At 38.4% G+C, this 23,784-nt stretch overlaps 1 protein-coding gene across 10 annotated transcripts in view; it reads right to left on the bottom strand.

Annotated features, from left to right (window-relative positions):
- The window catches only part of MARCHF8 (membrane associated ring-CH-type finger 8), a 123,870-nt gene extending 104,577 nt beyond the window's left edge, over positions 1 to 19,293 (bottom strand). For 3 of the 10 annotated variants that reach the window (XM_058697041.1, XM_058697042.1, XM_058697045.1), the window contains exon 1: positions 18,610 to 19,293. The gene's annotated coding sequence lies outside the window, so the exon portion shown is untranslated. Of the gene's footprint in view, positions 1 to 17,512; positions 17,655 to 18,609 lie in introns of all 10 variants that reach the window. The other 7 variants (XM_058697036.1, XM_058697035.1, XM_058697038.1 and 4 more) reach the window with 6 other exon arrangements.
- Positions 19,294 to 23,784: the final 4,491 nt, after the last annotated feature.

Raw genomic sequence — 23,784 nt, 5'->3', positions numbered from 1 at the left:
CCTGTCCCCACTATATACAACTAAAAACCCTGGACATTATATATAAAACAAATATAAGATGCTGAAAGGCAGAGAAGAAGATAAACCAGATAGGAACCTCAAGATTCAAGGAACAACATAGTGTTGGGTTTCCTGGGTTTTCTTTTTGCTTCACACAACCCAAACTTACAGCTGAAGAATTGGCAATTCAGAAACACCAAGGGGTACAGACCAAAATGAAGCCCCAAGAAAAGCCAGCTCTTTCAAACCCAACAACCAGAAAAGGGTAAGTCCAGAAAGATAAAAAAAAAAAACTTTAAGACAATAAAACTTTTAGACATCTTACTCCAGCCAAACACCACAGAAAAAAACTGCAGCTACACTCCTACCCAGTCCAGCAAAGACAGAAGGTAGACTAGATTTCCACTCCCACCAAGATGTAACAAAGCATCCCAGTATCCCCATCAGGATGGTATTAGAAAAAGCCAAGTTAACTAGCTGGGACTTTCATCCCCACCATTGCTGTGCCTCGGTAAAAAAAAAAAAAAAAAAAAAAAGTCTCAGCAAAGAAATATAGAATATAATGAAAAACCAAAAGGCAATTTCAGAACTGAAAAATATAATTACCAAAATACAAAAATCAATAAATGGACTCAAGATCAGAATGGTGGGGACAGAGTAAAGTCAGTGAACCAGAAGACAGAACAATAGAAACTACCCAATTTGAATGACAGAGAAAAAGCTGACTGAAAAAGAAAAATGAATAGAGTTTCAGGTACCTGTAGGACTGTTACTAAAAAGCTAATAATCATGTCATCACAGAGTGCCAGGCTGAAAAAGCACTTGAAATAATGGCTGAAAATTCATTCCCAAATGTCACAGATGTATATACTTATAGACTCAAGATTCTGAGCAAACTCTAAACAGGATAATCCTAAAGAACTCCTCACCAAGATATGTCATAGTCAAATTTTTGAGCACTACAAAAAGAGAAAACATTTTGAAAACAGTGAGAGAGCAGTGAGAACGCAGTGAGAGATTTTTCCTACAAGGGAAAAATCATTTAAATGATAGCAAATTTTTCATCAGAAACCACAGAGGCCAGAAAGAGACACAACACCTTTTCAAGGGCTGAAAGAAAAGAACTATCACCTTAGAACCCTATATCCAACAAAAATATCCTTCAGAGAGAAAAGGAAAATAAAGACATCCTGAAATGAAACTATGAAAATGTGTCATTAGCACATGTACTCTAAAAGAATGGAATGGCTACATGATGTTCTCTAAACAGAAAAGAAAGAGAACTTTAACAAAGTACTGACAAACAGAGTTCAGCAAATATAAAAAGAATTATAAGCCATGACCAAATGAAGTTTATTCCAAGGATATAAGATTTGCTAAATTTTTGAAATCTATAATGTTGATATACAACATTAAGAGGCTTGGGGAGCCTGGGTGGCTCAGTCAGTTGAGCGACCAACTTCGGCTCAGGCCATGATCTCACGGTTTATGAGTTCAATACCCGTGTCGGGCTCTGTGCTGCCAGCTCAAAGCCTGAAGCCTGCTTCTGATTCTGTGTCTCCCTCTCTCTGACCCTCCCCCACTCATGCTCTGTCTCTCTCTGACTCAGAAATAAACATTTAAAAAAAAATTTTTTTTAAAAGAGGCTAATGAATAAAATCACATGATATCAATGAATGCAGAAAAAACATCTGAAAAAATTCAACACCTGTTCATGATAAAAACTCTCAGGAAAATAAGTAAAACATTTCCTTGATTTGATAAAAAGCATCTACCAAAACCAAAACCAAAAAAAAACCCCAAAAACCAAAACATTAAAAAAACCCTACACCTAAAATGACACTTAATGATAACAGACCAACTGATTTCCCCATAAGACTGGGGAAAAGGCAACTCTTGTTTCACATGGTGCTGGTAGTTCTAACCACTGCAATAAGGCAAGAAAATGAAATAAAAAGCACGCAGACTGGAAAGTAAGAAATAAAACTGTACCTATTGCAGTTGGCCTGATTGTCTATATAAAAAATCCCAAGGAATCTACCAAAAAAGTCCCATAGTAAGCAAGTTCAGCAATATTGTGGGATATAAGATAAACATTACTCAAATTATTTGTACATACTAGAAATGAAAACAAAGACACAAATTAAAAATAAAAACATTTATAATCATAAAAAATGCATACTTAGGTGTAAAACAAAGATCTTTTATGCTGAAAAGGATAAAATGCTGATAAAAGAAATTAGATAATTAATAAAGACACATACTGAATACATGGAGTGAAGACGTCTACTCTTCCCTAGTTAATAAACAAGTTTTACAAAATTCCTATCAAAATCTCACCAAGATTTTTAGTATATATAGACAAGATTATTTTTAAATGTATATGGAAAAACAAAAGATTTACAATAGCCAAAACACTTTTGAAAGAAAAAAACAGAATGGGAGAAACCAGTCTACTGATTTCAAGACTTTAATTACAGAGTTACCATAATCAAGACCATGTGCTATTGGCAGAGGAACAGACATACAGATCAATGGTACAGGAGAGAGAACGCATAAACACACCCACACAAATATGCCCAAATGATTTTTGATAAAGCAGTTCAATGGAGGAAAGGCAGCTTTTCAACAAATAGTACCAGAGCAACAGGAAAAAAAAAAAAAATAAACCTCGACCTAAGTTTCACACATTATACAATTATTAACTCAATAGTTTATGGATGTACATGCATAACATAAAACTATAAAGCTTTTAGGGAGAAAAAAAAGCATAGAAGAAAATCTCTGGGATTTAGGATTAGGCAGAGATCTTAAACCTGACACTAAAGTCATGATCCCCTAGTAGAAAAATTTACTAACTGGATTGCATAAATATAAAAACTTCTGCTCTGCAAAGAGTGAAAGGAAAAACTACAGACTGGAAGAAAATATTTACAAAGCACATATCTGACAAAGAACTAGTATCCAGAATATATAAGCAACTGTCAAACTCAATTTAAAAAATCCAATTAGAAAAAAAGCAAAACAAATTTGCAACAACGTGGATGGAACTAGAGAGTATTATGCTAAGCAAAATTAGTCAGAGAAAGACAAATATCATATGACTTCACTCATATGTGGAATTTAAGACACAAAACAGATAAACATAAGGGAAGAGAAGCAAAAATAATATAAAAACAGGGAGGGAGACAAAACATTTAAGAGACTCTTAAATATAGAGGACAAACTGAGGGTTGCTGGAGGGGTTGTGGGAGGGGGGATGGGCTAAACGGGTAAGGGACATTAAGGAAGACACTTGTTGGGATGAGCACTGGGGATGATTCATAGGGGATGAATCACTGGATTCTATTCCTGAAATCATTATTGCACTATATGCTAACTAACTTGGATGTAAATTAAAAACAAATAAAACAAAAAGGCAAAAGACATGAAAAGACTTTCACTGAGAGGATATATGGTAGCAAAGAGCATATGAAAAGATATTCAACCTCATTAGCCATTAGGGAAATGCAAATTAAAATCACCATGAGACATCACCACATACCTATAATAGGTATAAAATAAAATAAAAAATGGTTCCAACACCCAAATACAGGCAAGGCTAAGGAGAAACTGGACCACCCTTATATTACTGGGAGGAATATAAAATGATACATCCACTCTGGAAACACTTTGAAAATTTCTTTAAAAACTAAGTGCAGGGGATGGAGCACCTGGGTGGCTCAGTTGGTTAAGCATCCGACTTCGGCCAGGTCATGATCTCACCATTCGTGAGTTCAAGCCCCGCATCGGGGTCTGTGCCGATAGCTCAGAGCCTGGAGCCTGCTTCAGATTCTGTGTCTCCCTCTCTCTCTGCCCCTCCCCCACTTGCACTCTGTCTCTCTCTCTCTCCCCCCCTCAAAATATGAACATTAAAAAACAAACAAACAAAAACCAAACAAACAAAAAAACCTAAATGTGTGGGGCCGCCTGGATGGCTCGGTCAGTTGAGTGTCTGGCTTTTGGTTTCAGCTCAGGTCATGATCTCATGGTTCATGGGTTTGGGCCCTGCATCAGGCTCTGTGCTGGCAGTGTGGCACCTGCTTGGGATTCTTCTTTCTCCTGCTCTCTCTGCCCCTCCCATGTGCATGCACGCGCGCGCTCTCTCTCTCTCTCTCTCTCTCTCTCTGTCAAAATAAATAAATAAAGTTAAAAAAAAACAAACTAAACTTGTGATTATCATACAACCCATCAATTGTGCCCCAGGACATTTATCCCAGAGAAATGAAGTAATTTGGTCATGCAAAAACCTGCACACAAATGCCTGAATTAGCTTTATTCAACCAGATGTCCTTTAGTAGGTAAATGATCAAACAAATTACGGTACAAGAAGATGTACCAAATTATGGTACATCTATGGTACATACCACAGAATACTACTCAGCAATAAAAAAGGAATAAAAAGGAACTATTTGGACATGCAACAATCAGGATGAATCTCCAGGGAATGCCAATTCGAAAAGGTCATAATTTCATTTATATAACATTCTTAAGAAAGACAAAATTACTGCAATGGGAGAACATATTAATGGTTGCCAGGGGTTAAGAAAGCAGTGAGAGTGGGAAGAAGTGAGTATAACTATAAAAAGGGCAACATGAGGGATCCCTGTGGAAATGGAAATATTCTGCATCTTGACTGTAACAATGTCAATGTCCTGCTCCTGATAGTGTACTGTTAACTTTACCACATGTTAATTCTGGGGGAAACTAAATAAAGGTTAAACAGGATCCCTTACAACTGCATATACACCTAGTTACCTCAAAATGAAAATTTTAATGTAAAGAAAAAAAGATATTTTAAATAAGTCTGCAAATGAGAGATTTTAACATGTTTTTGAAGACAGAAAATATGGAAATATTAATAACTTAGCAAGGCGGAGAAAGCCACAATGTAAAATACATACAATGATGGATAAAGACACAAAATGAAGTAATTTGCCTATAAAACATCAAGGGGCTCACACTTCATGTTAGGAGTGGGAGCAAGCAACAGGCCAAACAGAGATACAATAAAAGTCTGTAAATAAAACAACTGGTCCACTGGACACATCCTCAACCAGAAACTGCTACCGGAAGTAGGGTGCTGTCATAACACAAACCTAAATAACTTGTATTTCTTTAGTCATCACTTTGCAGGCAATGAGGAACTTCATACTATAGAATGAAAAGATGATGATCCACTTTATGCAATGTAAAATATTTAGGAACTCTGCTGACTGGCTGTAACTCAGAAGGCAAACCACACACCTGATGAACTGTAAGCTCTAAGGGGCAAAAATCTGCAAATTGAAAACTACAGTGTGTACTGGTTCCTAGTGGCTATTTCTAGCAAAAGGTATTATAAGAAAGAAAGAAACTCATAGAGAAGATCAGATTATAGTGTGACATTACAGATGGCTTCCACTGAAACAAGATAGAGGTATAGAGGCGGGTAAGCAATAAAGTATCTCTCAAAAATAAATTTGGTTATTTGTACTCTGAATTGACTGGAAGCAAATGGATAACGAGTCTAAGTTTCTGAGGGAAACAGGGGTGCCTGGGTGGCTCAGTCAGTTGGGCGTCTGACTTCAGCTCAGGTCATCAACTCGGGCTCCGTGAGTTTTGAGCCCCGCGTCAGGCTCTGTGCTGACAGCTCACAGCCTGGAGCCTGCTTCCAATTGTGTCTCCCTCTCTCTGGCCCTCCCCCGCTCACACTCTGTCTCACTCTCTCTCTCAAAAATAAATACATATTTTTTAAAAAATTTACATTTCCGAGGGAAATACACTGGCAGAGAAACTAAAGCCCACATTTAGAAGGTCTCTGACTGTTCAAGACCTAAAAGCAATTTCTGGGAGTCTAACCTTCTATAAAAAGACCAACTTCACAATATCCAAGGAGACTGCACGCCAAACATCAATTCTGGATGTGTGATGAGGCCAAATAAGATCATGGAAAAAGAAGAACTTCCTAAAGGTTGATCCCTGGGGCCATGAAGAAAAAGGAAGGTGAGAGTTTCTCCCATGGAACAAAATCAGAATCTAATAAGAAACATCCTTTCCTTCCAAGGATGGGAGCCTTCCTTTATTATATCTGCCCATAAAGATTAAAGAACTGTTACAGGAGCACCTGGGTGGCTCAGTCCATTAAGTGTCCGACTTCGGCTCAGGTCATGATCTCACAGTTCATTCGTGAGTTTGGGCCCCACATCAGGCTCTGTGCTGACAACTCAGAGCCTGGAGCCCGCTTCCAATTCTTTGTCTCCCTCTCTTTCTCTGCCCTGCTCGCATGTGCGCTCTCCCTCTCTGCTCAGAAATAAACATTAAGAAAAAAAAACAAAACTGTTACAGAAGAGTGACTACTGTCCCTCTATGCTTCACCTTCCAAATAGGACAGTTTACAAGTCATGTTGTGTTCTTACTGTAATACTTTTTGAGGGTTGAGGAGAAGGTGTGTCTTCTTAGTTCACTTGACTAAGAAAGGCTGATGTGGACCTGACAGCTGGCCAGGCATCACTTGGAGATCCTGTACTTTGAACTGAAGGTAATGGCTGGTTGGATAGGGGATTAGTGTGCTCTGGGTGTGGGAAAAAGAATGAAACAGTTTGGAGACCAGAATGACTAACTGAAACAGACTCAAGGCAATTTACCTACTACATCATTTCCTGTTTCCGGGCAAATGGGAGACTACATTTTCCAGTCTCTTTTGCAATTATGAGAGGCCATGTGACTGATTCCTAATAAGAGGACAGTAATATTTTCCACTTCTAGGCCCTAAAAACATTCATTAAGATCCTTCATCCCGTTCTCTCTTCAACCGCCATCTTTGTTGTTCCTACTGTAACTGTTACCACGGTATAGCAAAGCCCAGGGGTTTCAAAATTTGGGGTGCATACAAATCATCTTATTCTGATGCTGTAGATCTGGGATGCAGCCTGAGATTCTACATTTCTAATAAGCTCTAAGATGATATCAACATTGCTGGTTTATGAACTAAATTTTGAGGAGCAAGGGCTTAAATTACCAACATCAATACACAATGAGAGAAAGATGATTCTCTGGAGAAACTGGCCTGGAAAAAGGTTTCCCACATAGTGACTGACCTAGAGAATGCCAGTCCACATTAAAGCAGGCTGATGGAAGGCTCTAGGAGGAAAGACCTCCAGAAAATTATAGAGACTGAAAAAATATGGATAATATGAGAGAACATGATAAAAAGAATGTGTATATGAAAAGTTATGCCACTGAAAAATGAGGTAACTTTAAAAAGATACATAAGAAAGAAAAAGCAATCACAGACTACTACTTGGCTCTATAGAACAGAGTGGTCACTGACTACTGATTTCAATAAAAATAGGGATATAGCCAGCCATAGTTGGAACGCAGAAAAGGTAAGTGAGGAGTTTAAGATGCCCAAATCCAAATAACAAAAAAACAACGCATAATCTAAAACTGATAAATCAATAATGTGTATAAGCATTAAGTTTAGAACTATGAAGATAACTACCATAGAAATAAGAAAACAGAAGTTGCCGGGCTGCCTGGGTGGCTCAGTCAGTTAAGTGTCGGACTCTTGATCTCGGCTCAGGTCATGATCTCACAGTTTGTGAGTTTGAGCCCCGCATGGGGCTGTGCACTGATGGCGCAGAGCCTGCTTGGGATTCTGTGTCTCCTTCTCTCTGCTCCTCCCCCGCTTGTGCTTACTCTCAAAGCAAATAAACAAACTTATATGAAAAAAAAAATTATAAAAAAGAAAACAGAAGTTACCTGTTTTTCATTATAAGCCCTCTGTGTTCACTATTTTTAAACAATATCTAAGTATTTTGATGAAAACTTAAACGTCAATTTTAAAATACAGAAAAATACAGGCCCACCTAGGCGGCTCAATCAGTTGAGGGTCCAACTTCAGCTCAGGTCATGATCTCACAACTCATGAGTTAGAGCCCCGCATCAAGCTCTGTGCTGACAGCTCAGAGCCTGGAGCATATTTCAGATTCTGTGTCTCCCTCTCTCTCTGTCCCTCCCCCACTCGCACTTTGTCTCTCTCAAAAATAAAAAAATAAAAAAATAAAACATTAAAAAATTTTTAAAATAAAAATAAAATACAGAAAAATATAGAGAATTGGTAACAGACCATACAGGCAAGGGAATGGAAAAAAGGGTACCTACACATTATTAGGGGAAGTGTAGGCTGAAATAAAAATTGGGGCAACAACCGCCACTATACAATTTAAATCTCATTGACCAAACAATTCCACTTTTAGGACTCTATACCACACTAATACTTCCCATGAATATTCAAAGACATACATACAAAAACAGTCACTTCAACACTGTTATAAAAGAGAAAAATCAGGGGCGTCTAGGTGGCTCAATCAGTTAGGCTTCTGACTCCTGATTTCAGCTCAGGCCATGGTCTCACGGTGTGTGCGACTGAGCTCCTTGTAGGGCTCTGCACTGACAGCACAGCCTGCTTGGGATTCTCTCTCCCTCTCTCTCTGCCCCTCCCCATTCATATGTGTGTGTGCACGCTCTCCCTCTCTCAAAATAAATGCAAAACATTTTTAAACAATATTTTTAAAAAATTTTTAAAAAGAAAAATCAGAACACACTAAATATCCACTAACAGAGAAAGAGTTGAATGAATTATGAATATATGTGCCCAACTTGATTTCAGCCTTGTAAGATCCAGAGCAGGTGACCCAGGGAAGCCTACCACACTTCTCATCTACAGAACTACAAGATAATAAATTTGTGTTGTTTAAGATTCTAAGTTTGTGGTAATTTCTTACACAGCAATAGAAAACAAGTACTTCTACAAAAGTTAAAGAAATGCATTAGTCCACTAATTAAAATCTATACCTTCAACTATACAGAGAAAGTCCTGCCTTTGTGCACCAAAAGACATGCACACAATGTTCACATAACCAGGGCACCTGGCTGGCTCAGTCCGAAGAGCATGTGACTCTTGATCTCGGGGTTGTGAGTTCGAGCCCCACATTGGGTGTAGAGATTATTAAAATAAATAAACTTAAAAAAACATTCGCATAAACACTACTCATTACTACAAAAAAAATGACAACCCATTCACCAAGAGTACAAAGATCAAATTATGCAATATTCATATAATGTAATGCAATACATTAATGACATCAGTGAACTACAGCCACATACAGAAATATGGGTGAGTCTCAAGTCTCACTATGTGGGATGAAAAAGCAAGTGATGAAAGTGTACACACAGTATGATCCTAGTTATTACATTCAACGGTACCAAGACGGAAACAACACAGCACAGAAATGCAAATGTGATAAAACTATTAAAAAAATGAAACAATAAAAACAAGTTCAGGGTAGCAGTTATCTCTGTGGGGAGGTAAAAAGATAGGATGAGAAGGGGACCGGGGGCACCAAAGATAATGTAAGATTTTGTTCCTAACTGGTGGGGATTACAAACTAATAGTATTTAAGTTCTAAACATTTTTCATAATTATTATAATGCTTATTCAATATTTAAAAGATGAAAACATCTAAGAATAGAACTTCCAGATAACCAAAACACAATTTTTTTTGCTTTTGTCAAAACATGTTCATTGAAAAAAATATTATTCAAATAATATAAGAAAGTCCAATCATATTTTCAATATCTCTTAAAATCCCACCATGTAGACATAATCAGTAACAATTTGCTGAACATCCTTCTAGACACTTCTTATGCATGTGTGTACACATACATTTAAAAATTATACATAAAATTACTGTATACAACACATAAATGCTTATTCTATAAATGCTCTTTACACCCTTGCTTTTTTAAGTCAACTGTATTGAGCCACAACTTACCTAAAATACACCCGTTTTAAATGTAATGCTAGAAAAGTTTTGACGAATTTAGTGTAACCACAAACCACTTAAAATTCAGAGAGAATATTTCTATCACTGCAAAAAAAATCCCCTTTCTCCTCTGCAGTCAGTTCTTCCCACTCTGACCCAAGGCAATTACTAATCTCCTTTATTATACATTAATTTTGCTGGCTCTAAGATGAAAGAAATTCTCCAGTATGTACTCTTTAGTGCCTGGCTTCTTTTGCTCAGCAAAATGTTTTCCAATTTCATGCCGTGATATTATCAGTATTTCCATTCTTACTGTGGAATAGTGTTCCATTGTCTAATGGTTGACAGACATTTGGAATAATTTCCAGCTTTGATCTCTAAACATTGTCATTACACCATTTGTTACATAACCTTTTATTTTATAACCGGGGGTGGAATTCCGGGTTATCCCACAAGTGTATGTTTAAGTCAACAGGAAACTGTGACACTGTCTTCCAAAGTGCCTATATCACGATACACTCCTAACAATTTATGTAAGTTCCGGTTGCTCTACATCTTCTCCAAGCCTTGATATCATCAATGTCTTCAATTTTAAGCATTATTGTAGGCAAAGAGTTGTTTATAATTTTGATTTGCACCTCCCTAAATATACTGAGAATTTTAAAACGTGCCTATTGTAAATTCAAGTATCGGCCTTTGTGAAGTGTCTGTCTAAATCTTTTATCAATTTTATAATTTGAGTTGTCTGCCTTCTTATCAATGATTCGTAGAGGTTCTTTATACACACTGGATAATTTGTCAGACATATGAATTGCAAATATTTGCTCCCATTCTGTAGCAGATCTTGTATTTTTCCTAGCAGTGTCTTTTAAAGTGAAGAAGTTTTTAATTTTTCTTAAGTCTAATTTAACATTCAAAAATTTTTATCATGAATGCTTTTCGTATCATTCATATGACTGAAGGCTTTCTTCATCAGACTAGGACCACAACATGAATGTCCTTACCACTTCTATCATAATGTTGGATTTGAGATTCTAGACAATGTAATGGGCCAAAGAAAGAAATTAAGGAAAAAAAGAAGGCAAGCAGGCAGGGAGAAAGAAATAGTTGTAGAAAGAAAAGTTGTAGAAAGAAAAGTTGTAGAAAATTCTTTAAAAAGTAACCAAAAGACTACTAGAAGTAGTAAGCGAATTTGGAAAGTCTACCAGATATAAAGGTAATATACAAAACCAACTGTATTTCTACATATTGGCAATAAACAAGTGGAAAATAATTTTAAAATCATTTATAATATCAAAAACAAAATATTAAGATAAAAATTTGACAAAATATGTATAGGACATGTACACTACAAAACTAAAAATAATCCTTTGAAACAGATCTTTGAAAATAAAAAACAAAGGTAAAGGATTTATACTAACCAATTTCAAACCACACAGCCACAGTAAGAAAAGCAGTACAGTATTGACATAAGGACAGATCTACAAATCAACAGAAGAGTGAGTCCAAAAGTAGATTCACACATATACCATCAGTTGATTTCCAACAAAAAATGGCAAGATAATTCAATGGGCAAAGGCTGGAGAAAGGACAAGAAATTCAATAGGGAAAGGATAATCTTTTCAATAAATGATACTAAAACAGCTGTGAATTCATAAAGAAAAGTAATAAACCTAGACCCCTATCTCATACCACATACCCTTTAACCCCTAAAAATAGATCATAGACCTACTATAAGAGCTAAAACTAGAAAACTTTTGAGGGAAAAATTCTGTGGTCTGTTTTCTTCGTATAATATTTCAGATATATTTGTATATTAATAAACATACATCTTTTATATTTTTTAAAAAAGTAAGAAAAATAAAGAGCAGCGAATCCTTAAAATTTTTTTATACATGTAATTATTTTTAAAAATCAAATTTCAGGGGTGTCTGGGTGGATCAGTTGGTTAAGGGTCCAACTCTTGGTTTCAGCTCAGGTCATGATCTCACAGTTTGTGAGTTTGAGCCCCATATCAGGCTTGGTGCTTACAGTGCAGAGACTGCTTGAGATTCTCTCTCTCTCTTTCTCCCTCTCTCTGCCCCTGCACTGCGCATGCTCTCTCTCTCTCTCAAAAAACAAATAAGCATAAATAAAATAAAATAAAATAAAATAAAATAAAATAAAATAAAATAAAATAAAATAAAATAAAATTTCAAAACCCACTGTGAATTCCTTACCCATACAGTCAAACAATCTTTCTTCAACTGAAATTCAGAAATATTCAAAGGAAAAGAAAAAAAGTCTTCTTCAACCTCCTTTCATATGGTTTCAGTAAAATGAGGCTGCTTCTAGGGAACTCAAGTTTGCCTCAATAACTATTTTTTGAGTGCTTTTCTAAACCCATAAATAATAAAACAAATCTGCCTAAAATATATTAATACCATCCATAATTTTTATAAAATGGTTACCAGAAGATCATGACAATATGAGAAATACTCTGTACTGATATATGGTTTGGAAGTGCCCTGTCCTAGTTGATAAAGATTCTTAATTTATCACATAGGATTACAAAGTTTGGGAATTATAATAAAACAAGAAAACTATAATAAAACAAATTTAAACTATTCTAAGCATAAATTCCTCCCCCCCAATAATTTAGAGGATATCTCAAGAAATGTATTACCCTTGGGGCGCCTGGGTGGCTCAGTCGGTTAAGTGACTTCAGCTCAGGTCGTGATTTCGCAGTCTGTGAGTTCAAGCCCTGCGTCAGGCTCTGTGCTGACAGCTCAGAACCTGGAGCCTGCTTCGGATTCTGTGTCTCCCTCTCTGTCTGCCCCTCCCCTGCTTGCTCTCTATCTCTGTCTCTCTCTCTCAAAAAATAATAAACATTAAAAAAATTTTTTTAAAGAAATGTACTAATTACTCTTAGTCACAAGTTGTGGTTAACAAAATGATGATAAAAGAGTCCATTATAGTTTATTAATTTAACCATCACAGCTTTCCACAACACCAAAATGAAAGGCAACACATAATGCAAAATCACTGCCCACGTATTATTTATTGTGCACAAAACAAAGTACCCCAAAACTCATTTAAAACAATAAACATTTACTATCTAACAATTAGTCTGGGTCAGGAATTTAGACAGCTTAGCTCATCGTTTGCATGAGGCTGCAGTCAAAACTGCTGGGTAGTGGAGCAACTTCTTACTAGACATGTCTGGAGGCAAGGGAAACAAAAGCAAAAATGAACTATTGGGACTTCATCAAGATAAAAAGCTTCTGCACAGCGAAGGAAACAATCAACAAAACGAAAACAAAACAAAACAAAAGGGCAACCTACAGAATGGGAGAAGATATTTGCAAATGCCATATCAGATAAAGGGTTAGTATCCAAAATCTATAAAGAACTTACCAAACTTAACACCCAAAAAATAGATAATCCAGTTAAGAAAGGGGCAGAAGACATAAACAGACATTTCTCCAAAGACATACACATGACTAACAGACACATGAAAAAATGTTCAACATCATCATCAGGAAAATACAAATCAAAACCACAGTGAGATACCATCTCACACCTGTCAGAATGTGTAAAATTAACAACTCAGCAGACAACAGATGTTGGCAAGGATGCGGAGAAAGGGGAACCCTCTTGCACTGTTGGTGGGAATGCAAACTGATGTAGCTACTCTGGAAGTCTGGACGTTCCTCAGAAAGTTACCACCTAGCAATTGCACTACCAGGTATTTATCCAAAGGATATAAAAATACTGATTTGAAGAGGCATATGCACCCCAATGTTTATAGCAGCACTATCAACAATAGCCAAATTATGGAAAGAGCCCAAATGTCCATCAATTGATAATGGATAAAGAAGGTGCAGTATATATATATATATATATATATATACATACAATATTACTCAGCCATCAAAAAGAATGAGATCTTGCCATTTGCAATCAGATGGGATGGAACTAGAGTGTATTATGTTAAGTGAAAGAAGTCAGAGAAAGACAAATGCCATATTATTTCACTCATATGTAGAATTTAAGAAACAAAAGAGATGACCACAAGGAAAGGGAAGGAAAAACAAAATAAAACAAAAATAGAGAGGGAAGCAAACCATAAGAGACTCTTAACTATAGAGAACTGAGGGTTGCTTGAGGGTTGTGGGTGGGAGTATGGGCTAAATGAGTGATGGGCATTAAGGAGGGCACTTGGGATGAGCACTGGGGATGATTCGTAGGGGGTGGATCACTAAATTCTACTCGTGAAACCAATACTACATTATATGTTAACTTGAATTTAAAGAAAATCTTGGAAAGAAAAAAAAATGTTGGCCAGGGTATAGGATCATCTGAAGGCTTGGCTCTATATAAAAGGAAGGAAGGAGGAATTTGCTTCTAAGTTCATGTGGCTGTGGCCAAGCCTTGATCCTTTATTGCATGGGCCTTAGGGCTGTTCACAACATGGCAACCTTTTTTGTGTTTTATTTCAATATCTTTCTTTCCACCAATGACTTTTTTAGGTGTACAATTCAATGGCTTTTAGCATACTCACAGAATTGTGCAACCACCACCACAATCAATTTTAGGACATTGATCATCATAAAAGAAATCCATTATGCAGCAAATCTTCCCTCTTCCCCCACCCCAAATGCCCAGATCTGGGCAATCACCAATCTATTTTCTGACTCTATAGATTTGTGTATTCTGGACATTTCATATAAACATAGCCATCAAATAACGTGGCCTTTTGTGACTGGCTTTTATTATTTAGCATAATGTCTTCAAAGTTTATCTATGTTGTAGCACGAATCTGTACTTCGTTTCTTTTAATGGTTGAGTAACATTCCACTGTATGTATAAACCACAATTTATTTATCCATTTATCAACTGGTATACATTTAAGTTACTTTTATTTTTGGCTACTATGCATACTGATACTGTAAACATTTGCATACAAGTTTTGGTGTAAATATATATTCTCATTTTTCTTTGGGTATAAACCTAGGAGTGGGGTTGCTATGTCATTTGCTATCCTGTGTTCAGCTGTTTAAGGAACTACTGGACTGTTTCCCAAGGGAGCTACATCCCTTTCCATTCCCAATAACAGAGTATGAAGATTCCAGTCTCTCCACAATCTCTACAACACCTGTTATTATCTGTCTTTTAGATTATAGTCATCCCAGTGGGTACAACACAGTAATTTACTGTGATATTGATTTGCATTTCCTTGGTGGCTAATGAGATCAAGCTATTTTTCGGGTGCTTATTGGTCATTTGTATGCCGTGTCGGAAGAAATGTCTATTCAAATCCTTTGTTTTTAAATTGAGTTCTTCTTTTATTGTTGAGGTGTAAGACTTCCTTACACACTCCCATTAGAAATTTATTATTAGATATATGATTTGCTCATAGTAAACACTAGAGAGCATGTGAATAGGGTATCAGTAGGAACTCTCATACAATGAGGATAGGAAAGTAAAACAGCACAACTACAAGGGAAAGTAATTTGGCAATACTTGGAAAATTACAGAGGCCCATCCCCTACAAGCAACAATCCCAATCATAGGTATTTACCTCAGCAAAACGCTTACACTTGGTAAAAACTAGCATGGGTGGAAACTTGGAGGAAAAAACATGAATAAAACATAGAAACCTCAGTGGAAAAGACGCAGAAAAAAATCCACATTCTACAATGCCATTTATATAAAGTTCAAAAACATTCAAAAGTAAACATTCTGGGGGGTGTATACACATAAAATAAGTTTATGAAGAAAAGCAAAGAAATGGTAGAATTCAGTCTGGTGGTTACTTCCAAAGGGATGGAAGGGAGGTGTCTAATCAGGAAAAGGCACACAGTTTCAATGGTATTGATAATATTCCATTTTTTGAGCTTTGTATATGCAAATTACTTATTTCTGTATGTGTGACATATTTCATAAACATTTTTTTCAGAGAGCTACACTAATATCTGAATATCTCTCTAATATAGATACACACTGAAGAAGTTTCATCCCAATATACTTCATGTAGATGAGGAGTATCGTAGTGAACCAAAAACTACATATAAACAAGATCATCAATTATTTTTAATCCAATGAAGTGTATGCTTTGTAGAACAGAAAAGATGGATTCTCTGCCTTTTCCTGCTTCTCCCTTTCTGTCAGCCTGCCTTCCTGATCCCACCTTTACCACAGCAATCTGGATTAAATACCATCTCCTCTAGGAGGTTCTGCCATTCAATCCATCAGCCTGATGCGTGCACATCCTCCTCTCAATTTCCATAGTATTTGTATCACTTCAAGGCCCTCATCACATTATCCCTGGAATGTGTCAAAGATAATGTCCTCCTCTGTCAAAGATAAGTACCTGAAGATTCAGAACACTGATTACATCAGTCTGCTCATAGAAGGCACTCAGTTTTTTGTTGACTATTGAACGAATGAATGAATGAATCTGAAAATTTAGGAATTTCAAGATGAGGTGAGTAAAGATCTGGCCTAGTCTTCTTTAAAATTCTCAAAAACTGAGGAATTAAATAATTATACTCCTTGAAAAAGAATTTCAACATTGAAACTCTTCAAAATATAGCAAAGATAAGATTAACAATGGTCGGTTAAAATATAAAATGTTTGGGGCGCCTGGGTGGCGCAGTCGGTTACGCGTCCGACTTCAGCCAGGTCACGATCTCGCGGTCCGTGAGTTCGAGCCCCGCGTCGGGCTCTGGGCTGATGGCTCAGAGCCTGGAGCCTGTTTCCGATTCTGTGTCTCCCTCTCTCTCTGCCCCTCCCCCGTTCATGCTCTGTCTCTCTCTGTCCCAAAAATAAAAAAAATAAAAAAATAAAAAATATATAAAATGTTTATAGTGCATATACTGATTAACATTCCATAATCACAGGGGGCCAAATCAGAGGCGTAAGAACTTCCTGAACAGTCCACTGCCTTAGACCATGTCTTGAAGTCAATCATGTAACTGGAGAACAGGTAGAGTTCTATCTTTTATAGAAAAAAAAAATAGTGCATGCTATTTCATGACCTAAATTTGTTACTTTTAGAAATTTTGACAACTTTTTTTTTTTTTTTGCTTTCAGATATTTAAATTGTTTCCTACAAAAAGTATAAACCTAAACATTATGTGCTTACGGCAGAAAAGGGACATACATGGTGGGGGGAGCTTGGGGGGGGATGGAGACCACAAGTGAAACAGCTGTTTCTCAAAAACTAGGCACTACTGCTGATAACAAATAGGGAGTCTTAACTGGTTGAATCAATTCATTTCTGTCTATGCATCTATAATTCCTTCCTGGAGCTAAGTTAAAGAAGACAAAAAATGTTGGAAGGAGGGCTGCCACCAGATTTAGCAAATAAAAATGCAGTAAGCCCAGTTAAACTTGAACTTCAAATAAACAATTTTTTTTTAGTAACGCATGCCTTATGAAATATTTATACTAAAAACTTATTCATTGTTAATCTGAAATTAAAATTTAAACTAGGTTAGCTGTATTTCATCTGGCAACCCTAATTGAAGCCAAAAAAAATGGAGCAGTAATCAATCCAATTTCCTCACTTTGTGATAGAAACTGAGCCCCGATGGAAAGAAGTAACCTACCTAGACCTACACCAAAGATCAAGGAAGTAGGTCTACTTTGAAAAGAGAAAACATATTCTGCTAGGTCACCTTGGGTTCCATTCATAGTCCATTCAACCTCCAATCTTGCTCACTTCACAGAAGCACCAAGTGGACAACTTGTAAAAGTCTATGGTTTTCCTCTTTCAATATAAAACTTCAAGTTTCAGTAAATCTCTCATCAATCCCAGTCCTTGAAAACAACAATCCAAAAAAGTAAGCATTTCTCTTAAACAAAATCATCCTTATAATTTTTGGTCTACCGACCACCCCTTCATATTCTGTTTATATGTTCACGCACCATATGAAACATGACCTCCTTTTCTCCTAAACTCAGTTCTCTCAAAATCCAAAATTCTCTTGCTCCAGGGTTTCAAAATTTGTAATACATTCATATCATTCCATGACTCTACGATTTTAAGTCATGTACCCTCTCAACTTTTGTATTTTTCAGAGGTAATGTCCTAATCCATTCAGTTGGGTCTAAAAAAAAAAGTCTTGGCAAAAAAAAAAAAAAAAAAAAAAAAAAGCCTTCCGCTCCCATTCTACACCTGAGCAACAACGAGCAACGCGCATAAGGTCTCACTATTATAAACACACACTTACTTGCCTTGGGCCTGGAATGCAAGAAAAGATGGAAAGGGAAACGTCCATTGGAAATTTGGGAGGGCCTTTCCCAAATCTATATGAGGAATATACTAAATTGTCTCTCTAATTGCATGACATACAGTCGAACAAAATCGAAGGAAAAATAATAGAAAACTCCACATAAGCAAAAGATCCATCCAGAGCCTATCAAATTAACACTCAAAACATTTCCCCAACAGTATACCAATGCTTCTCAACCTGTGATCCCTGGGGGCCCTTAGAGGTGGTGCAGTGGAACAGGAAGACAGCGAGGCAGAAAAAAGGTTTCGTTTTTATCTTTTTTTTTTTTTTTTTAACTAACTGGGCTTCCAGAAGAGGTTCAAAAAAGGGTTTGTTGCATCAAAAACGCCTGAAAAGAAACGCAGTAACATAAACCATTACGACTTTGTCTAGTAAGTTTTCTATTAAAAACTTCACCCAGGTGAGTAAGAATCCAAATCGTGTCAGGTGGAAAATTTAAAGACAAACAGGAACTTAGCAATTAAAAGACAAATATCTACCTAAGTGTTCCCTCTGGCAGCTTCCAAAGTATGCGGGTGTCTCGAGATCACACACGTCAGAAGTGGTAGGTCCTCACAGATCATCTAGTCCAGACATTCATTACAGATGTGGAAACTCAGGCCAGGGCGAGGGCTGAGGCTGACTTGGCCAAGGTCTCACAGCCCGCAAGGGCCAGGCCAGGCTTCAACTGGGACTCCACGCTGGCAGCCCAGGGTCCTCAGCGCCCCTACGGATCCTGCGGCCCTCGGTTCGGCGCGGCCCGGAGAGTAGCCTCGGGCAGCCTCGAGCAGCCGGGGCGGAAGGGCCCACAGCCCGGGGTCGCTGCCACTTTTCGGCCGGCTCCGCGCCGAGGCCGCGACCCAGAGCCGTGCAGAGCTCGGGCCTCGGCGGCCGCCCCTGCCCAACCCACCTGTCGTGGACCGCACCGCCGGCAGCCACACCCCCTGCCGGGGTCCGGGGCTCGGCCGGCCTCGTCGGCGGCGGGCAGCAGCGACTGCGCGCGGCGTAAGGTACGCCCGTCCCAAGGCCGCAAGGGTTACCTCAGGTGGGCGCTGAGCTCGCGGCTGGGCCGCCCCGCCTCGCCTGAAGCATGCCGGACACCAGGACACAGCAGGGCCGCAGCTCGGCCACCACCGGGCCTGTTTACACCCCTCTGCGGGAGGACGCCGCTGGCCCGTCACGTGACACGCGCGTCACGTGTCCGCCAAGGGGCGGGGTTGTGGAGGTGTTGCCCGGCAACGACGGCGCGCTAAGGGGTGGGCAGCAGCGGCGGTGGCGCGGATCTTCTGCGCTCTTCTGGTCTTACGGCGGTGTGGGGGCAAGACCCGGCGCGTCCTCCCCAGTCCGGACGCGGAAGAGAGAAGTCCCCCCACCACTCCGGCTTCGTCCCTTTGTGACCCCTGGGCTTGACCGCGTATATTATTTCAGTCCGGTATTCTGATGTTGAACTTGGAGGGAAAAATGAAAATACTACCTTAGGTAACGGTAGCAAACGAATGCCCAGAAAAGCATAGGCAATAATAGTTTTGTTTACCCTAACGAACTCTGGTTTGCTTTCGCTCCCTAATCTGGAGTGAATGGCTATTCCACAGCGTATTCCACAGCGTACTCCATCCTCACCCCCATCAAACAAAGGGTGTGAGGAAGGCTTGTGGGACTTTCAACTTTTATTTTAAATTATATTGTACTATAATTTTCATGAGGCTCAGACTTGGTATGTGTAAATACAAACATCTAAATAAGCATTTTATTCAGCATTCAGCTTTGTCCACATCAGACTTTCCCGATTATAGCTTTTACTTTGTCTTTAGTAACTATTTCTACCAAGTCGTTTTCCTACATCAGACTTTACATAAATAAAGTTTCAGCCACTGGCAATTTCTCTCAGAGTATTCGTTATTAATTGCCTAAGAGACTAATAATTTGTACAATTTCTTCGTAAATTCATGAGTGACTTATTCGCAAATACCTTCAAATATTTCAGAATTGTTCTGTTGTCCAGGAGTGATCTATTGCATAATTAACTCCTCCATACAATCCTGATCACTTTGCATACCTGGCTAAGAGCAAATTGACAGGGTCAGAACAGTGGGCTCAAAATATCCTCCAGGTCAGTACAAGGTCAAGTATCCTCTTCTTTAACACACCTAGAATGCAATAATACAAATAGTAGAAAATACAGTGATGAGTTTTTCTCCATACTCATCTTTTACTATGGAAAATAGGTTACAAGTCCAGTTGCCACAGCCTGCTTGACTTTTTCTGCTGCTTCTGGCAGCAAATGTTCTGTGAAGGCAGGATAGTATCTTTCAGTGGTATACCTTATGCCTAGACCATGCTGGAGAAGCAAAAAAGTTGGTTAACCTATCAATGTGAATCTGTAGGAAGTGGCAAAGACCCTTCATAGATCCAGAGGGATCTGCAGTTAGGCAGAACTCATGGAAACAATGCTAGGATGAGTCCTGGCTCAGCCATACTATCTAGGCAATTTACTTAACCTTTCTGAACCTCTTCATCTACTTAAAAGATAGTATCTACTGAATCGTTATGAAGATGAAATGAAATAATGCTGGCACCTTACTTTAAAGTGCCCAATACATACAGTGCTCAATAAATGTTAACCATATATGACCTTTGGCAACAGGGTAGTGATAGAGGAGGTCAGAGTCCTGAGGGAAGGAGAAATGACAACTTGAACTTGTTCAGGTCCTGGGTCTGGATTCTCGCCACCTGGACTGGAGTTGATCATTGTCAGCAAGGAAACTAAGCACAACCAAAAAGAAATCTTTGCACTTAGGATGGACGGCTACCAATAAGGCAACTGTTCATGGGTACCAGGTACTCACCCCAAGGGGTGTACTGGCTTTATGACAGCAGGTTAATTCCACATCCTGTTTGTGGTGATGGGGATTCCTAGTATATACTACTGGGCTCTCTACTGCTCCAGCCCACATGGGGAAGGAAATTGCCTACCCTCTCTGAGAGTTTGTAGGAAAGAAAGAAGTCCCCACCAAATGGCTGAACATATCTAACCATTTCTAGTTTTTCAGTTAGGGTCTCCTGGCAAACAAAATACATTGGTTAAGTAGGATAAGATATACTTTAATTATATACGACTCTGTAACAGCATATCATGCAACACAGTGGGTGTACTAGTGTTCTCACTAGAATGATGGATGTAAGGAATAACAGGGGATCTGCAAACAGAGAAAGAGGTGAATAATAACCTGCTAAGGTGTTACAGAGCTATGATGTGGTAGAGCCAGTCTTGAATTCCGTTTCCTGATTCCAAGTGTAAATGCCTTTCCTTTTTATTAATAACCATAAAAATGTGGTTTCACTATATCTGTTTATTCTTTGATTTTGGCCTTCCTATGCTATGCTAAATGACAATTTTGCTTCACATAGTGTTTGATATATTCCAAAGTAGGACCAATGAGATATTCAGATTGATTAGATGTATACTAAGAGAACAGAGTGAAGGAACTCCAAGGTTTTTGGCCTGTGCAACCAAAAAAATGGAACTGTCATTTACTTAGATGGAGAAAGGTGTGAAAATTAATAAAGGGAAACCTCACTAAAATGGAGTTGGGAGACCAGAAGGGGGAGCTCTTGTGCCATATGACTCCTCATCAATTACTGGAAGAATAATCAATTACCCCAATAGAAGAAGGGATAACAAGAAAGAATCATCAGTTACAGGTCCCAGTAGGAAAAGATGAACAGTGCATCTCCTATGAGAAATTGACTAAGCCAGAAATTCAGCCAATGAGAAACCCTTGTCACCCTGAATTCTTTCTTTTCTCCAATGGATTTTTGTTCAAAACAACCCCTCCTAGCTTACTCCTTCATCTCCATAAAATAATGTTCCTCTCCTTCGCTAGACTACCCTAAGATTTCTGCTGTATCTTGTTTGTCCTGAATTTCAATTCTCTGCTATTCCCAAATAAATTTATTTTTGCTGGTAAAGTAACTGGCTTTTATTTTTAAAATCAACAAAGGATATGTGCAGACTTGGGAGGGGGGAATCAAGAATTTTATTTTGGACATGCTAAATTTGGCATGCCCATTAGCCATCCAAATAGAGATGTACAGTTAGAAAATGCATAGAAGACACTAAAATTCTGGGGAGAGATACAGAGACATAAATTGATTGGTCAGTGGTATTTAAAGCCACAAAATTAAATGAGATCACACAGAGCAGTAACTTTATACCTTCTGACCTCAACCCAGGATACAGAATAGTTCCCATACTGACCAAATACATGTAGATAACTTAAAAAGTTTCAAGAAGCAAATTCACCTCCCAATGTATAATTCGCTATTTCTTTTCCACTTTATTCTGTTCCACTTTTTAAAAACTTCTCCCAACTCAATTGACTTTTTAACCAAGTAACAGTGTGGCCTTACACTTTGAAAATCACTGAAAGTTGCTGACCTAGGACATTGATTGCATAACTGGAGGAAAAAGAAAAGATCCAAAGGCTGCTTGTGTAGCACTTCAGAGAAGGGAAGAGTAAGCAAAGGAAACATAGTAGGAGCAGCCAGAGATAAAAGGAGAAACAAAACAGAGGAGTCCTAAAGTCTAAGCGAAGACAATTTTTTAGGGAGAAGGAAGTGCCTCAGCATGTCATTTCCTTTGCTGCTGAGAAGTTGAGTAAAATGAGAACTGACCTTTGGATTTGCCAGTGGAGAGATCTTTGAGAGCTTGAGAACGGAGCAATTAAGATAAAGTGGTGGGGATACAAGCCTTATTGCAGAGATAGTAACTGGTGACAGCAAGCAGATTTTGCTGTAAAGACGAGCAGGGGAATGAGACATCAGCAAGCAAGAGATGTGGGGGTTAAAGTTTTGTTTAAATATTTATATGCTAATAGAAATGGTCCAGTGATGAGAAAATATCAATGCAGGAGACAGTGACCACTGTAGGAAGGAAGTCCTTGAGTTGGCTGGTGGGGTCATCCATAGACAGGTGAGCAAGGGGAATGGAAAGGCACAGTACATTTGCTGTTAGATGCATATAGAATTTATTTTCCAATTGTTGCCAGTTTAATAAAACAAGAAGCTGAGAATGAGGACAGGGAGAGGAGTGCTGGTGGTTTGAGGAGAGAAGGGGTAAAAACCATCCAGGAGAGTGCTGTATCCCAGCATCAGCCCAAGCTCCAGCCCCATGATTTCCCACATGGATGATCACTGTCTCCTGACTTCCATCTTTGGAAGACTTCCATCCAGTCTTTTCTTTACACAATCATGAGAGTGAGAGTCCAATTACGTAACCCCCCAGTATTTTCCTAATTCAGAATAAAATCCAAAGTTAATGCCTATCACATCCTCCATGATGTAGCCCCTTATTTCCTGTTGTCCCTCTCACTTGCTTTGCTCCAGCTGCCTAGCTTCCTTGCTATTTCTTGGTTTCCTCAGATATGGAAGACTTTCTCCCATTTCCTCACTTCCTTTGTGACTTTACTTAAGTGTAACTTTCTCACAGTGGATGTACAGAGGGTGCCTTTAGGCAACCAGCTTGAGCAATGGAAACCTGAGTAAGCCGAATACAAACAGGCCCATTAGGTGACCCACCTCAAAATATCCATAAGCCCTAGCTGACCAATGGGTTACTTACACCAGGACACAGGTACCAAAAAAGGAAAATTCCATACATTTCGATACCTCCTCAC

This window comes from Neofelis nebulosa, chromosome 13 (assembly GCF_028018385.1).
Source record: "Neofelis nebulosa isolate mNeoNeb1 chromosome 13, mNeoNeb1.pri, whole genome shotgun sequence".
In the NCBI taxonomy this organism is placed as follows: Eukaryota; Metazoa; Chordata; class Mammalia; order Carnivora; family Felidae; genus Neofelis; species Neofelis nebulosa.
The sequence above is the reverse complement of the archived record's forward strand: the minus strand, read 5'-3'. Positions and strand labels throughout refer to the sequence as shown.